Source organism: Lithobates pipiens, unplaced genomic scaffold (assembly GCF_037356315.1).
Source record: "Lithobates pipiens isolate NorthernLeopardFrog02 unplaced genomic scaffold, aLitPip1_a1.2 Scaffold_23, whole genome shotgun sequence".
Lineage (NCBI taxonomy): Eukaryota > Metazoa > Chordata > Amphibia > Anura > Ranidae > Lithobates > Lithobates pipiens.
This window is the reverse complement of record NW_027507785.1, coordinates 142677596-142694422: the sequence shown is the minus strand read 5'-3', so window position 1 is coordinate 142694422 and position 16827 is coordinate 142677596. Positions and strand designations below refer to the sequence as shown.

The 16827-nt window shown below is 47.5% G+C and overlaps 2 pseudogenes; both read left to right on the top strand.

Moving 5' to 3' along the window:
- The first annotated feature begins 2835 nt into the window (after positions 1 to 2835).
- Positions 2836 to 2954, top strand: LOC143928881 (5S ribosomal RNA; annotated as a pseudogene).
- A 424-nt stretch (positions 2955 to 3378) lies between these two features.
- LOC143928825 (5S ribosomal RNA) lies at positions 3379 to 3497 on the top strand (annotated as a pseudogene).
- Positions 3498 to 16827: the final 13330 nt, after the last annotated feature.

Here is a 16827-nt window from a genome sequence, read left to right as displayed (position 1 = left end):
ATCAAGCTAAGCTTTCAATCTCTTACCGTTGAACAGCGATACTTCCTCCCTGCAATATTAAGCCATTTAAATGTCCTATTGGTCATCTATATTATACAACTCTCTGAAAAGCATATATGTAGAGAATAAAACTAGTCTTACATCTTAATAAAACTGTTTTATTGCTCAACCCGTATGAAGCTGTCATGACATAAGCAAATAAGTCACAGTTAAAACACAGTGACAAAACATTCCTTTTTACCGCAGCAAAATGTGAGAAAAGCAGTGTAAGCCGTCTTTCTGCCATATGCTTCAGAAAATTAATGTACCGCTTTTAAATCCATATCAATTCCACATCCTAATTTAAACCGTCTTAAAATTTTAACATTTACTGATAGCAATTACTGATATTACATTATGATTAAACCAGTGAAAAGGCCCGCGTAATGGAACTGTCAAATTAATCATAATCTCAGAGTTAACTTAGCTGATAAATTTACGATTTACTCAACGATTTACTCAACGATTTAAACTAAGATTTTTTCAAGCTAAGTCAATTTAATCTTAAATAATTTATACTATATTCTACGGTACTCTTAAATTATGTACTGTTTTTCTGTATTTTAGCCGTACTCATATTTCGTGTTATGTTGCAACCATCTAATCTCATTGCTATTCCGACATTCTGCCTTAATGAGGATATTACTTTGCAACTATCCCTTGAACCCTTTTGTGTATTCACTTTATCTCGACCTATATATACTGCCTCAATATACTTATTATTATATTATAGAGATTACTATCTCTAAATCATTGTAAACGTAACCATAGTTATAATGTACAGGTAATTTTACGTTAAAGCAAACTTCACACAAAACCATCTTTTTAAAACCTTTTACACACTGCACATTAAGAGTAATGCAACCATCTCTCTACCTCTATGCAATAGGATTCTCTTTCTGACTCTATTTTGTGTATTACGTCTTCTCCACATTAACTGTCACACTGATAACCATTTGTAACACATAACACTGGCAACCCATTTTTTAACAGCAGCAAAATGTGAGAAAAGCAGTGGGACGGTTTACTTGATTGAGAAGTGGTTGCAGTACCAAAGGATAGCAATAAAGTTTGATTACATTAATAACACATAATGCAACTATTTTACATTCACATCAAGCATACATCCTAATGTAAACTGTCTATCACTATTAATGTTCAGGGTTACTGATACATTATGCCGATAACCAGTGGAAACGGAAAACAGTCAGTGTAAGCAGTCTTCGTGCGTAACAAAATTAATGGAACGATTTACACGTTGGAATTTACAAGCTACGTCAATTTACTCTTATATAATGTATACCCTTTAGCTGCTTAGCTCACACTTTGCTGTATGTAGCCGCATTAACTGTATTAATGGTTACATATAAGTAACCAATGGGTATTGACATTTCATGTCTATCTCACATCTCTAATGCAATTTGTCTCTTTGAGACACGTTGCTGATATTTGCTGTCAAGAGGCTTCAGAGTGCCCAAAGAGAATGCCTACGGCCAAATCACCCTGAGAGAGCCCAATCTCATCTGATCTCGGGGGCTAAACAGCAATGGGCCTGGTTAGTACCTGGATGGGAGAAAGCCTGGGTATACCAGGTGCTGTAGGCTTCTCATTATGTTGTCGGCGTTGACCTGTTTTTTTTCCCTTTTTTCCCAAGGTGACCATCTTGGCATTTGTCAAGAGGGTTGAGAGTGCACAAAGAAATTGCCTACGGGCACAACACCCTGAAAGCGCCCAATCTCGTCTGGTCTCAGAGGCTAAGCAGGGTTGGGCCTGGTTTGTACGTGGATGGGAGACCACCTGGGTTTTCCAGATGTCGTAGGCTTCTTTTTATGTTGTTGGTGTTGACCTGTTTTTTTTCGCTTGTTTCCCAAAGTGATCATCTTGGCATTTGTCAAGAGGGTAGAGAGTGCTTAAAGAGATCGCTTACAGCAGCATCACCCTGAAAGCACCCTATCTCTTCTGATCTCGGAGGCTAAGAAGGGTTGGGCCTAGTTAGTACTTGAATGGGAGATGGCCTTGGAATACCAGGTGCCGTATTCTTCTTTTCATGTTGTTGGCGTTGACCTGTTTTTTTCCGCTTGTTACCCAGGGTGACTATCTTGGCATTTTTCAAGAGGGATGAGAGTGCCCAAAGAGATTGCCCATGGGCACATCACCCTGAAAGCACCCAATCTCCTCTGATCTCAGAGGCTAGAAAGGGTCGTGCCTTGTTAATACCTGGATGGGAGACCACCTGGGAATACTAGGTGCTGTAGGCTTCTTTTTTTGTTGTTGGCGTTGACTTGATTTTTTGTTTGCTTCCCAAGGTGACCATCTTGGCGTTTGTCAAGAGGGTTGAGCGTGCCTGAAAAAATCTACTATGGCCGCATCACCCTGAAAGAGCCCAATCTCATTTGATCTCAGAGGCTAAGCAGGGTTGGGACCTGGTTAGTACCTGGATGGGAGACCGCCTGGGATTTCTCAATGCCATATGCTTTTTATTTAAGTTGTTGGCATTGACTTAGTTTTTTTTTGCTTGTTTCCCAAGGTGACCATCTTGGCGTTTGTCAAGAGGGTTGAAAGTGCCTGAAGGGATTGCCTACGGGCACATCACCCTGAAAGCACCTGATCTCATTTGATGTTGGAGGCTAAGAAGAGTCTGGCCTTGTTAGTACGTGGATGGGAGACCGCCTGGGAATACCAGGTGTCGTAGGCTTCTTTTTATGTTGTTGGCGTTGACCTGTTTTTTTTTTAGCTTGTTTCCCAAGGTCACCATCTTGGTGTTTGTCTAGAGGGTTGAGAGTGCCTGAAGAGATTGCCTATGGCCACATCACTCTGAAAGCACCCAATCTTGTCTGATCTTGGAGGCTAAGAAGAGTCAGGCCTGGTTAGTACCTGGATGGGAGACCACCTGGGAATACCAGTTATTGTAAGCTTCTTTTTATGTTGTTGGCGTTGATTCGTTTTTTTTTTTTTTCGCTTGTTTCCCAAGGTGACCATCTTGGCATTTGTCAAGAGGGTTGAGAGTGCCCAAAGAGATCGCTTACAGCAGCATCACCCTGAAAGAGCCCTATCTCTTCTCATCTCTGAGGCTAAGAAGGGTTGGGCCTAGTTAGTACCTGTATGGGAGATGGCGTTGGAATACCAGGTGCCGTATTCTTCTTTTTATGTTGTTGACATTCACCTGTCTTTTTTCGCAAGGTTGGGCCTTGCTAGTACCTGGATTGGAGACCACCTGGGAATACTAGGTGCTGTAGGCTTCTTTTTATATTGTTGGCGTTGACTTGTTTTTGTTTTGTTTGTTTACCAAGGTGACCATCTTGGTGTTTGTCAAGAGGGTTGAGAGTGCCTGAAGAGCTTGCCTATGGCCACATAACCCTGAAAGCACCAGATCTCGTCTGATCTCAGAGACTAAACAGGGTCGGGCCTTGTTAATACCTGGATGGGAGACCACCTGGGAATACTAGGTGCTGTAGACTTCTTCTTATGTTGTTGGCGTTAACTTGTTTTTTTTGTTTGTTTCCCAAAGTGACCATCTTGGCGTTAGTCAAGAGGGTTGAGAGTGCCTGAAGAAATCTCCTACGGCCACATCACCCTGAAAGAGCCCAATCTCATCTGATCTCAGAGGCTAAGCAGGGTTGGGACCAGTTTAATCCCTGGATGGGAGACCGCCTGGGATTTCCAGATGCCGTAGGCTTCTTGTTATGTTGTTGCCGTTGACCTATTTTTTCCGCTTGTTCCCAAGGTGACCATCTTGGCATTTGTCAAGAGAGTTGAGAGTGCCTGAAGATACTGGCTACAGCCACATCACCCTGAATCTGTTCCTTCTCATCTGATCTTGTAGGCTAAGCAGGGTCGGGCCTGGTTAATGCCTGGATGGGAGACCGCCTGGGAATACCAGGTGTCGCAGGCTTCTTTTTTTTTTTCTCCAAACAGGGGAAGACGGTCCCCCGAGTACATAATGCAACAGAGAAATACAGAGCAAAAAGCAGCTGAACAATACTTGATACAGGTATATTCGCAAATGTGAGTCTGCCTTCCATCAATCATAATGATTCAAGGCACGGATAAAGTACTGTACCAAGATCCAGGGTCACACAAACCCCAGGTCCCTCCGGCATAATCCATCCAGAGGGGGGGGTGGGGCCGTCATTCCCAATTTTCCACTTTTTCCAAAAGAGAGAGGGGGTGGAGGGGGTGAGAGATAGGGGAGGAAGGCAGAGAAGAGAAGGGTTGAAAGATCAGGAAAGGAGAAGAGGAGACGAGACACGATGGCAGCCACTGTCCAAGGGGCCAGTCAAGGAAAGCTCAGAGCACTAAGGCGATAGCAGGCGACATCCTTCCAGCGAGAATATAAAGGTATTCCAGATGTCCCAGGTTTGTTTAAAAAATTCTTGGTTACCTTGTGATGTGAGGATCAAGTCCTCCATTTTTTTTAATGTCCTCTATTTTCCTAAGCCGTGAGTAATGAAAGGGGGGGGACATATTTTCCAATAGAGAGAGATGCAGGATTTTGCCGCATTTATCACATGTCGTAAAATTGATTTTTTGTACTTCTTAATGGGAATCTGTGAATGGTGCAAGAGAAAGAATGCAGCCTCTTCCGGGATGGAGAAGTCTGTGAATTTTTGTGTTATGCATCAGATCTCTGTCCAGAAGTCCACCAAGCTGGGGCAGGACCAAAAAATGTGGAGCAACGTGCCCTCTTCTTCTCCACACCTGCAGCATATGTTCGAGGAAGAGGGGAATTATTTATGCAGCTTTGATGGTGTCAAATACCACCTGGTGAGAAGTTTAAAATTTGTCTCCTGTATCTTCGTGCACAGCGAGGTTTTGAGAGCCAAAGTGATAATGCGTTGTCTCTGTGCTGGGGAAAATGAGCACTTAAGGTCCTTTTCCCAGTTGGACAGACAGGTTAAGTGTGGGTGATCTGTTTGAGAGAGAATGTGGACCTAAGGGCCTTCGCTCCTGCATAGAGTCTCAAACTCTGTCTGAGGGTGGGCGAAAGTTTGAGTATTGGGGATGGAATGGAAAAAATGATGTTGTTGCGCCACTCTCCAAAAAGGCAGTTGGAAAAGCCCTGTCGGATCTGTTAGGGTTGAGAAAGAAGGCCATTTTCCATCAATGACGAATTTAGACGCATGGTCTAGGTTGGAATTTCTAAGTGGGTCCCCGGTTTAAAGTTCGGATGGCCACGTATAGGGAATAGGGGGGAAGTCAAAGACGTGAGTGTGTTTTGGGTAGCGATCAGGTGACTGACTTTCAATGAAGCCCCTATAGTGGGATGTGACGTCAATTCTGTGGGTAAATCCTTATAGCACCACATGGCGCTTCTTGGCGCTTCTTAGCGGAATTCGGGAGTGAGATTGTCCTAGTTGCACCCAGAGCTTAGAAAGTTTGTTTCCATTCCAGTCCAATACACACCCCAGATGGGAGGCCAGGTAGTAGCATCGCAAGTCAGGGAGATCCCTGTTGTTTAGACAATGTCAGCTGTGACCACTTAAGTCTGGGATTTTTGTGGGCCCAGTTAAATTGAGTGAGCAGGGATTGAGCTTGCTTAAAAAACGGGACTGGAATCTGGATCGGGAGAGCTTGGAAAAGATAGGTAAATTTAGGGAGTATGTTCATTTTAATGAGATTGCATCTCCTGAACCAGGAGTGGAGGCCAGAATGCCACCCGTGAAGCAAACTGCGGATCTTAGTGACAAGGGGTGGGGGGAAGTTCAACATAAACGTACGCGCGTTGTCCGGTGGAATGTAAGTACCTAAGTACTTAAGGGCTGTATGGGTCCATTTAAATCGAAAATTGGACTGCAAGTCTAGTAACGTTTGCGGGGAGACTTCGACCCCCATGGCCTCTGATTTCAAGAAGTATCCCGTATATCTGGAATTCCCGAAGGAGATTTGGCAAGGAAACTCTGGGATTCGTCAACGAGAACAGCATGTCATCTACGTAGGCAGATGTCTTGCACTCAATAGTACCCATTTGGAGTCCCGTTATGTCTGAGTTTTGTCGAATTGTGGAGAGAAAGGGTTCCAATGACAGTGCGAATAATAGGGGCAACAGGGGGCAACCCTGTCTGGTCCCATTCCCGATGTCAAGGGGAGATGAGAGCACCCCATTCGCTTTGAGTTGAGCTGAAGGGCGTGAGTATATCTTACTTATCCATGCCAGCATCCGTTCACTCAGACCTATATGGCGAAGGACAGAGAACATGAATGTCCATTTGACCCGATCAAAAGCCTTCTCGGCATCAGTACTCACGAAAAGACAAGGGGTCCCAGATGACTTTGCTTTATGGACCAGGGTAAGCACCTTAATGGTGTTGTCCCTATCTTCCCTGGTGGGAATAAAACCTAACTGGTCAATATGTATAAGGGACTGCAAGTGCTGTGCCAATCACGTGGCGAGGATTTTAGAGAATCGTTTTGGGACCGAATTTAGGAGGGAAATGGGTCTGTAGCTCCCACATAGGCCCGGGTCTTTGCCCTCCTTAGGTATCAACGAGATGTGGGCTCTAAGGGTATCCTCAGGAAAATCCCCATTCGAGCTCAGAGTATTAAATAAATTCACCAAGCGCAGGCCGAGAATAGGGAGGAAGGTCTTATAGTATTGTGCGGTATATCCGTCAGGGCCCGGAGCCTTACCCACCTTCGGAGGTCCCACGGCCATCTGGACTTCTTCCAGTGTGATCGGGTTCTCCAAGTACTCCCGTGATTCCGATGAGAGGGTTGGTAGACCAGAACCGGTTACATATCTGTCTATATTGTCCTGTCCGGACCCTGAATCGGGCAGGTTGTAGAGATCAGAGTAGCATTTTTCAAAGACTTTGGCTATTTGGGTTGTGGTAGAGGCCCTCTGGCCATTCTCATCTATCAACTGTTGTATGTAAGAGGCAGATTTCAACTCCTTTACCGACCTGGCTAAGATTTTTCCGCATTTGTCCCCTGACTCCTACGTCAGTTTACGACAAAACTGGAGTGCCGCTTTCGCTTTATAATGGAGTAGGTCAGTAATCTGGGTACGGAGTGTCCCCAATTCAATCTCTAAGGTCCGTGACGGGGCATGTTTATGTTTCGCTTCCACAGAGGCAAGTTCACAATACAGATTAGCAAGCTGTTCCTTCCATGTTCGTTTGATGCGCGCCCTGCGTTTAGTTTTCTTGGAAATAAAGGTCAAATTCCCTGGTCACATCTGCTAAAACTTCCGGTATCTGGAGGAGGCTCTCATTAAGGTGCCAGAATAGAGACCTAGGTGAGGGGTTCCTAGAGAGGGTGTAGGTAAGGGCTACAGGAGCGTGGTCGGACCAAGTAATATGGCCGATGGAAGAAGAGCTCACCAAGTGCAGTTGGTCATGTGGAATCAAGAAGAAGTCTATCCTCAAGTATGATTTGTGAGGGGAAGAGCAAAAAGAGTAGTCCCTTTATCCGGAGTGTTGCAGACACCAGACATCAACTAATTGGTCATTCAGTAAACACTTAGTAATCCGCTTTCTAGAGGAAATGAGGAGCGAGGAGCAAGAGGTAGAAGTGTCAACCGATGGCGAAAGGGGACATTAAAGTCCCCACCTAATATCAACTGGCCCTCCCGAAAGTCACATAATCTGTGCAGGGTAGTTCTGAGGAATGTGTCTTGGTGATCAATGGGAGCGTACACAGTGGCAAATGTAAAAAGGAGCTCTCCAATGTGGCCCCTAAAAAAAGATATCGGCCCCCAGGGTCCACCAGAGAATCCTGGAGAACCGAGGGGAGCCTGCTAGAGATCAGAATGGAGATTCCCTTGGTCTTAGAGGAGGGGTTAGTAGAGTGGTAGACCTTAGGGAAGGATCTTGACCGTAGAAAGGGGAGGCTAGTATTTTTAAAATGTGTTTCTTGTATAAAGGCCACATCAGTACAGGAAGTCTTCAGTTCACACAGGAGGATCCACCGTTTTTCAGAGGAGTTCAGTCCCTTACCGTTTAGAGAGGTGACCTTGACTGAGTCTGCCATCGCTCCTCGGGGAGGGGAAGGGGGACGTCAGAGAAAAGCAAAGAAAGTTGAACCAAGGTAGGTATTGGGTAGGTAATGGATGGCGGGAACTAAGGGGGAGAAAGGAAGGAAAGGTAAGGGGAAAAAGAGGCCGGGCACCTCAACCCCAGGGGGAGAGGGAAATTAAGGGTTGTCCGCACTCAACAGTACAGGAATTGTATACTAAAACAGCACAATTATGCTATAGCGTTTACCAGATGTACACTGGGTTTAAAGCGCCGTCCTACTTGGGTTGGTGGGTAGACAGGTCGGAGAGGGAGCCCCCGGATCCCAGTCCCCCCAGTCCCGGCAGTGGTAAATGTCACGTCTGATACCGGTATGCAAATAAAAGACAATCAGTAACATCATAGAACCAAAAAACAATAGTATAATCAAAACAGAGGTAGAGCATAGAACTGTCAGCACTGAGGGGTCTCCTCAGCTCGCCCTAAACGTAGGCATGCACGAGGGAGCCCGTCACAACAGAAAAGGCATCACAGAATGGGATCCACCACCCCCCGTCCCATACCCCAAAAGTACATGCAGCCCCCGAACAAATGTATTTCTCCCTTTGGCAGATTGTCCTCTCCTTACCCCCTCTCCTCCGTCCACGCCCCGGGGGAAAAGGGGGAGTGAAGGGGGGAAAAGAGGGGGGTAAGGGGAGAAAGGGGCAGTGAAAGGGGGGAGGGAAGGGGGGAGGGAAGGGAAGGAGGTAAGGGAGGGAAGGGGGAAGGGAAGGGGGGGCAGCAAGGGAGAGGGGACAAACATGCGGAAATGTCAAGTCCTTTAGCGCACTCACACCAGCAACCACTCGGACCCCATAAGTTTCAACTCCTCCCCTCCATGGTCACCACATCAAGATGAAAGAGGAGCAGCCCTGGTCGGTGCATGGAGAATCCAGCAGGCAAGGGGCTGGGGCCACCATCCCTCCATCCAACGGGAGACTTCACCCGAGCAGCAGTTCTGGGGCCCGCCAATTAGTGTCTCTCCTGCATCGCCATCGGGGGCTGTGTAGAGCATCCAGAGGGAGGCTGGGACCGCCCAAACAGTAAGGGGTAAATCCTCCAGGGGGGTCCAGAGTCAAACTGGAGGGAAGCAGTGTCTCGTACCAATAGGCTCAATAAATAAGTCATCCAGGATGTCCCCGAAAGCTGCAGAAGGCAATGTCGGCAAAGAGTAGGTGGGGGCCAGAGGGGGGGGGACGTGGGGCGCAACCAGGGAGAGGGGACACATATGCGGGAATGTCAAGCCCTTCCAGTACAGCGCACTAGGTATCACTCAGACCCCCCCAAAGTGCAACTCCCCCCTCTAAGGTCAAGACTCCAGAAGGGAAGATGAGCCGCCCTGGTCTGTACATGAAAGAACCTGCTGCCAAGGGGTTGGGGCCATCATCCCTTCCTCCAATGGGAGATGCCACCGGCATGACAGCCCCGTGTCCTGTCAAGTGTTGCCCCTCTGACAATGAATGAATGAATGAATGAAATACTTATATAGCGCACAATGCGAACTGAATCGCCTCTAGGCGCTGTGGCGAGCTTTGATCATCTGCTAAAATAGGAAGGTCTTGAGTTTTTTCCTAAAAGCCAGGTGATTTTCTTCCAGGCGGATGTTGATTGGTAGAGCATTCCATAGCCGAGGCCCTTGGACAGCGAATCTCCGATCACCCTTGGATTTATACCGGGCTTTGGGCACGAGGAGGAGGTTTTTGTTGGCTGATCGAAGACTGCGGTTTGGTGTGTAATGATTTATTTTCTCCATTAGGTATTGCGGAGCTTCTCTATGCACGCATTTGGGGGTGAGGCAAAGGGTCTTGAACGTGATCCGATTTTTTACGGTTAGCCAATGTAAGCTCCTCAGTGAAGGAGAAATGGATTTCCAGGGTTTTTTTCCTGTTATCAGCTTTGCCGCCGTGTTTTGGATCAGTTGTAATCGCGCAAGTTGATATTGTGGTAATCCTATGTAAAGCGAGTTTGCGTAGTCCAGTCGTGAATTAATGATTGTTCCAACTACCACTGCTTTGTCATTCTTTGGAATAAAAGGGATGAGTCTGCGAAGCATGCGCAGCAGATGGTGAGATCGACTGACTACAGATCCTATTTGCGCATCCATTGACATTTGTGCGTCTAAAATAACCCCGAGACTCTTCGCTTTGGTCTTTGGGGAGATAGTCTGCCCAAAGACGGTTGGTGGAGACCAGGAGGTTTTGGTTGCGGGCTTCTGATTTGGGTGTAAGATAAGAAGCTCTGTCTTTGATTGGTTCAGCTGGAGGGAGTTGGTGGTCATCCAGTCCTCTATTGATTTGAGGCAGTTTTCAAGTTGTTGTTGGTGTTTTTTTTTTTCCATTGATCCGGAAATAAAGTTGCGTGTCGTCAGCGTAAGAGTGGAAGCAGAGATCTGAGCATCTGATGATTTGAAGGAGTGGGCGAATGTAAATGTTGAAGAGAACGGGTGACAACGGAGAGCCTTGAGGGACTCCGCAGGTGACTGCCCGAGTTTCGGAGAGGAATTTTCCTAGTTTCACTGTCTGTGACCGATTTCCTAGGAAGGACGCGAACCAATGGAGATCTATGTCTTGGACTCCGGCTACTTCTGTGAGGCGGACGAGTAGAGTATTGTGATCTACTGTATCAAACGCTGCACTTAGGTCTAGCAGTACGAGGAGACACGGCTCTCCGTCATCTGCTGCTTCGAGGGCGTCATCACAAATCTTGAGGAGAGCTGTTTCTGTTCCATGACCCGGGCGGAAGCCTGATTGCAGTGGGTCCAGGAGTTTGTGAGTATCCAGGTGAAGTTGTAGCTGATGTACTACAGCTTTCTCCATGATCTTAGAAATGGTGTTGAGGCCGATTGGCCTACGGTTGTTTGGATCCTGAGGGTCCAGGTTTGGTTTCTTGAGTAGAGGTTTGACGATGCCTTGTTTGAGGATGCTGGGAACAATCCCTTCGTGGAATGATCGGTTTATGAGGTGGGTTATGGTTGGAGCCATGATGTCGGAGCATTCTTTCAGTAGTTTTGTGGGGATGATGTCAATAGGTGAGGTACTGTCACGCAGTTTATTAATGATGTTTTTTGCGGTGTCTACGGTAATTGGGGATAGTGAAAATTTTGGCGGTTGCGGTATGTTGGTGCGGACATCCTCTTTATGTATTTGCTGGCTGAGGTTTGATGTTTTCTTCTGACAAATTGTTTCCCTGATGGTTTTGACTTTATCGATGAAAAAATCCGACAGTTTGTCACAGTAATCCTGGGATTCGCTTTCTGGGGGTTCTAGGCACACCGGATTCATTGATTGATTAACCAGTTTAAACAGTTCCCGAGGTTGGTTTGCGGCCGTTGAGATTGTATATGAGAAGTGGTCCTTTTTGGCTTTGAAGATTGCTTTCCGATAATTCTCTGTCAGACGTTTGTAGTTAAATAGGTTTTCCTCGGTGGGATTTCTTCTCCATGTTCTTTCCGCTCTTCTGCGTTCTTGCTTTAGTACGGAGAGGGAGCTATTAAACCATCCAGCATTTTTCTTCCTGATGAGAGCCCTGCGTTTTGGTGCTACCGAGTCTGCTGATTGCAGTAATGCCTTGTTCAGGGAGTTGAGTGTTTCTTCCGTAGAGTGGTTTAAAGTTATTGTAGATATTTTTTTGGACAGAGTGGTTTTGAAGGCTTCGGAGTACAGTTTTTTATGCGATCTGGTCCAGTGCGTTGTTACAGGTTTCCGTTTTGCGTTGGTGATGTTGGTAGTGATTTTGAATTTGATGGAGTGGTGATCCGTCCATGGCAGAGTTATGTTGTCGAGTATGTTGACGTCGATGTTCTGTTTGAAAATGAGGTCCAGGGTGTGTCCTGACCCATGCGTGGGAGTCTTTATCAGTTGCTGTAGACCCAGTTCTTCTAGTTGATTGATGCAGGCAGTCGCGATGGGGTCTTTAGGCTCGTTTGCCCAAAGGTTGAAATCTCCGAGTGCCAGGAAATTTTTGAATTTTAGGGTGTGCATTGCAAAGGATTCCGTGAGGGGTGAAAGAAGATTGGACTTTGGTCCCGGTGGTCTGTAGCACAGTAGAATATGAGTGGTGTCATGGGGTGTTGGTTGAAAATGTAGCGTCAGGGTTTCCATAAAAGACACTGTGTTCTGAGATGATGGTTTAGTGAGATCCAGGTGACCTTTAAAGATCACTGCGAGGCCTCCTCCTTTTTTCCCTATCCGGTGTTCGGTTAGGATCCTGTAGTTTTCCGGCACCAATTCGGTGAGGATGGTGTTGCAGTTAGAGGTTAACCAGCTTTCGGTGATGAAGAGGCAGTCTACATTGTTCTCGATGATGAAGTCGTGTACTTCCAGTCTATGTTTGACTGCAGACCTGGCGTTAATCAAGGCGCAATCTAATTGTAGTGGTCGAGTAGATGTCTTCCTGTGGTTGGGAGCTGGTTGTCGTCCGGTTTTTAATAGTTGTTCTCTTTGAAGTATTTTTTGTATGGAAGATGGCAATGTGGTGTTGATGTTCCTTAGTCTGTGCAGAACTTCAGCTGAGTATTTGAAGTAGCACATGGTTTGTGGATGCTGTTGATGGTACTATGGGCCTAAGATGATGATCCTGATCAGGGTATTGATCCTGAGGTGGGGCTAGGTATCAGACTTGCCGCCGTGCTTGAGGCTATTAGCGCGCAAGTTGATCAGGGGATGCCTATATGGATGCGGAAGGAGTTGTTGTATTCGGTTGCTGGCTGTTCCAGCTGCCTTTACTTAAGGTGGAGGTCTCCGCTTAGAAAAGAAGTCTGGCTGTGATCTGGAATAGTCGTCCTAGGATAGCGTAAAAAAAGGAAAGGAGGCCGGAGGTAGGGGTATGCTAACCTATGGTTGGTCCAGAGGAAGGCGAAAAACCCCCTGACAGTAGCAGCAAAATGCACCAGTGGGGCAAAAATTCCTTCCTGACCCCCGTAGGCGGTCAGACGGAGTCCCTGGAACAATCACTGAGTGGAGGTGCGAGCTTACCTGGCTGCGGTTGTCCCCTTTAAACACTCTGGTTCCGATGAATCTGACAATGTCGTTGGGGTATATGTGGAGCATCCAGGGGGAGGCAGAGACCACCCAAACAGTGAGGGGTAAAGCCTCCAAGGGGACCGGTGCCAGACAGGAGGATAGCAGTGTCTTTTACAAGTTGGTTAATTAGACAAGTCATCCAATGTGTTCCTGTGAGCAGCGGAAGGAAAGTTTGGTAAGGATTATGAATGGGTGGGGGCCAGGGAAGTGCTGTATGGGTCCATTTAAATCGAGAATTGGACTGCAAGTCTAGTAACATTTGCGGGGGGACTGCGACCCCCATGGCCTCCGATTTCAAGAAGTATCCCATATATCTGGAATTCCCGAAGGAGATTTGGCAAGGAAACTCTGGGATTCGTCAGCGAGAACAGCAAGTCATCCACGTAGGCAGATATCTTGCACTCAATAGTACCCATTTGGAGTCCCGTTATGTCTGAGTTTTGTCGAATTGTGGAGAGAAAGGGCTCCAATGACAGTGCGAATAATAGGGGCGACAGGGGGCAACCCTGTCTGGTCCCATTCCCGATGTCAAGGGGAGATGAGAGCACCCCATTCGCTTTGAGTTGAGCTGAAGGGCGTGAGTATATCTTACTTATCCATGCCAGCATCCGTTCACTCAGACCTATATGGCGAAGGACCGAGAACATGAATGTCCATTTGACCCGATCAAAAGCCTTCTCGGCATCAGTACTCACGAAAAGACAAGGGGTCCCAGATGACTTTGCTTTATGGACCAGGGTAAGCACCTTAATGGTGTTGTCCCTATCTTCCCTGGTGGGAATAAAACCTAACTGGCCAATATGTAAGGGACTGTAAGTGCTGTGCCAATCACGTGGCGAGGATTTTAGAGAATAGTTTTAGGACCGAATTCAGGAGGGAAATGGGTCTGTAGCTCCCACATAGGCCCGGGTCTTTGCCCTCCTTAGGTATCAACGAGATGTGGGCTCTAAGGGTATCCTCAGGAAAATTCCCATTCGAGCTCAGAGTATTAAATAAATTTACCAAGCGCGGGCCGAGAATAGGGAGGAAGGTCTTATAGTATTGTGCGGTATATCCGTCAGGGCCCAGAGCCTTACCCACCTTCGGAGGTCCCACGGCCATCTGGACTTCTTCCAGTGTGATCGGGTCCTCCAAGTACTCCCGTGATTCCGATGAGAGGGTTGGTAGACAAGAACCGGTTACATATCTGTCTATATTGTCCTGTCCGGACCCTGAATCGGGCAGGTTGTAGAGATCAGAGTAACATTTTTCAAAGACTTTGGCTATTTGGGTTGGGGTAGAGGCCCTCTGGCCATTCTCATCTATCAACTGTGGTATGTAAGAGGCAGATTTCAACTCATTTACCGACCTGGCTAAGATTTTTCCGCATTTGTCCCCTGACTCCTACGTCAGTTTACGACAAAACTGGAGTGCCGCTTTCGCTTTATAATGGAGTAGGTCAGTAATCTGGGTACGGAGTGTCCCCAATTCAATCTCTAAGGTCCGTGACGGGGCATGTTTATGTTTCGCTTCCACAGAGGCAAGTTCACAAAACAGATTAGCAAGCTGTTCCTTCCGTGTTCGTTTGATGTGCGCCCCGTGCCTGATAAATACCCTGCGGAGAGCTGACTTGTGAGCCTCCCAAATTATCCCCGGGTCGCAGTCCTGCGTTTAGTTTTCTTGGAAATAAAGGTCCAATTCCCTGGTCACATCTGCTAAAACTTCCGGTATCTGGAGGAGGCTCTCATTAAGGTGCCAGAATAGAGACCTAGGTGAGGGGTTCCTAGAGAGGGTGTAGGTAAGGGCTACAGGAGCGCGGTCGGACCAAGTAATATGGCCGATGGAAGAAGAGCTCACCAAGTGCAGTTGGTCATGTGGAATCAAGAAGAAGTCTATCCTCAAGTATGATTTGTGAGGGGAAGAGCAAAAAGAGTAATCCCTTTCCCCGGTTTGTTGCAGACACCAGACATCAACTAATTGGTCATTCAGTAAACACTTAGTAATCCGCTTTCTAGAGGAAATGAGGAGCGAGGAGCAAGAGGCAGAAGTGTCAACCGATGGCGAAAGGGGACATTAAAATCCCAACCTAATATCAACTGGCCCTCCCGAAAGTCACATAATCTGCGCAGGGTAGTTCTGAGGAATGTGTCTTGGTGATTATTGCGAGCGTACACAGTGGCAAATGTAAAAAGGAGCTCTCCAATGTGGCCCCTGAGAAAAAGATATCGGCCCCCAGGGTCCACCAGAGAATCCTGGAGAACCGAGGGGAGCCTGCTAGAGATCAGAATGGAGATTCCCTTGGTCTTAGAGGAGGGGTTAGTAGAGTGGTAGACCTTAGCGAAGGATCTTGACCATAGAAAGGGGAGGCTAGTATTTTTAAAATGTGTTTCTTGTATAAAGGCCACATCAGTACAGGAAGTCTTCAGTTCTCACAGGAGGATCCACCGTTTTTCAGAGGAGTTCATTCCCTTAACGTTTAGAGAGGTGACCTTGACTGAGTCTGCCATCGCTCCTCGGGGAGGGGAAGGGGGACGTCCGAGAAAAGCAAAGAAAGTTGAACCAAGGTAGGTATTGGGTAGGTAATGGATGGCGGGAACTAAGGGGGAGAAAGGAAGGGCAAATGGAAGGAAAGGTAAGGGGAAAAAGAAGCCGGGCACCTCAACCCCAGGGGGAGAGGGAAATTAAGGGTTGTCCGCACTCAACAGTACAGGAATTGTATACTAAAACAGCACAATTATGCTATAGCGCTTACCAGATGTACACTGGTTTTAAAGCGCCGTCCTACTTGGGTTGGTGGGTAGACAGGTCGGAGAGGGAGCCCCCGGATCCCAGTCCCCCCAGTCCCGGCAGTGGTAAATGTCACGTCTGATACCGGTATGCAAATAAAAGACAATCAGTAACATTAAAGAACCAAAAAACAATAGTATAATCAAAACAGAGGTAGAGCATAGAACTGTCAGCACTGAGGGGTCTCCTCAGCTCACCCTAAACATAGGCATGCACGAGGGAGCCCGTCACAACAGAAAAGGCATCACAGAATGGGATCCACCACCTCCCGTCCCATACCCCAAAAGTACATGCAGCCCCCGAACAAATGCATTTCTCCCTTTGGCAGATTGTCCTCTCCTTACCCCCTCTCCTCCGTCCACGCCCCGGGGGAAAAGGGGGAGGGAAGGGGGGAAAAGAGGGGGGTAAGGGGGGAAAGGGGGAGTGGAAGGGAAGGAGGTAAGGGAGGGAAGGGAAGGAGGTAAGGGAGGGAAGGGGGGAGGGAAGGGGGGGCAGCAAGGGAGAGGGGACAAACATGTGGAAATGTCAAGTCCTTTAGCGCACTCACACCAGCAACCACCCGGACCCCATAAGTTTCCACTCCTCCCCTCCATGGTCACCACATCAAGATGAAAGAGGAGCAGCCCTGGTCGGTGCATGGAGAATCCGGCAGGCAAGGGGCTGGGGCCACCATCCCTCCATCCAACGGGAGACTTCACCCGAGCAGCAGTTCTGGGGCCCGCCAATTAGTGTCTCTCCTGCATCGCCATCGGGGGCTGTGTAGAGCATCCAGAGGGAGGCTGGGACCGCCTAAACAGTAAGGGGTAAATCCTCCAGGGGGGTCCAGAGTCAAACTGGAGGGAAACAGTGTCTCGTACCAATAGGCTCAATAAATAAGTCATCCAGGGTGTCCCCCAAAGCTGCAGAAGGCAATGTCGGCAAAGAGTAGGTGGGGGCCAGAGGGTGGGGGACAAGGGGCGCAACCAGGGAGAGGGGACACATATGCAGGAATATCAAGCCCTTCCAGTACA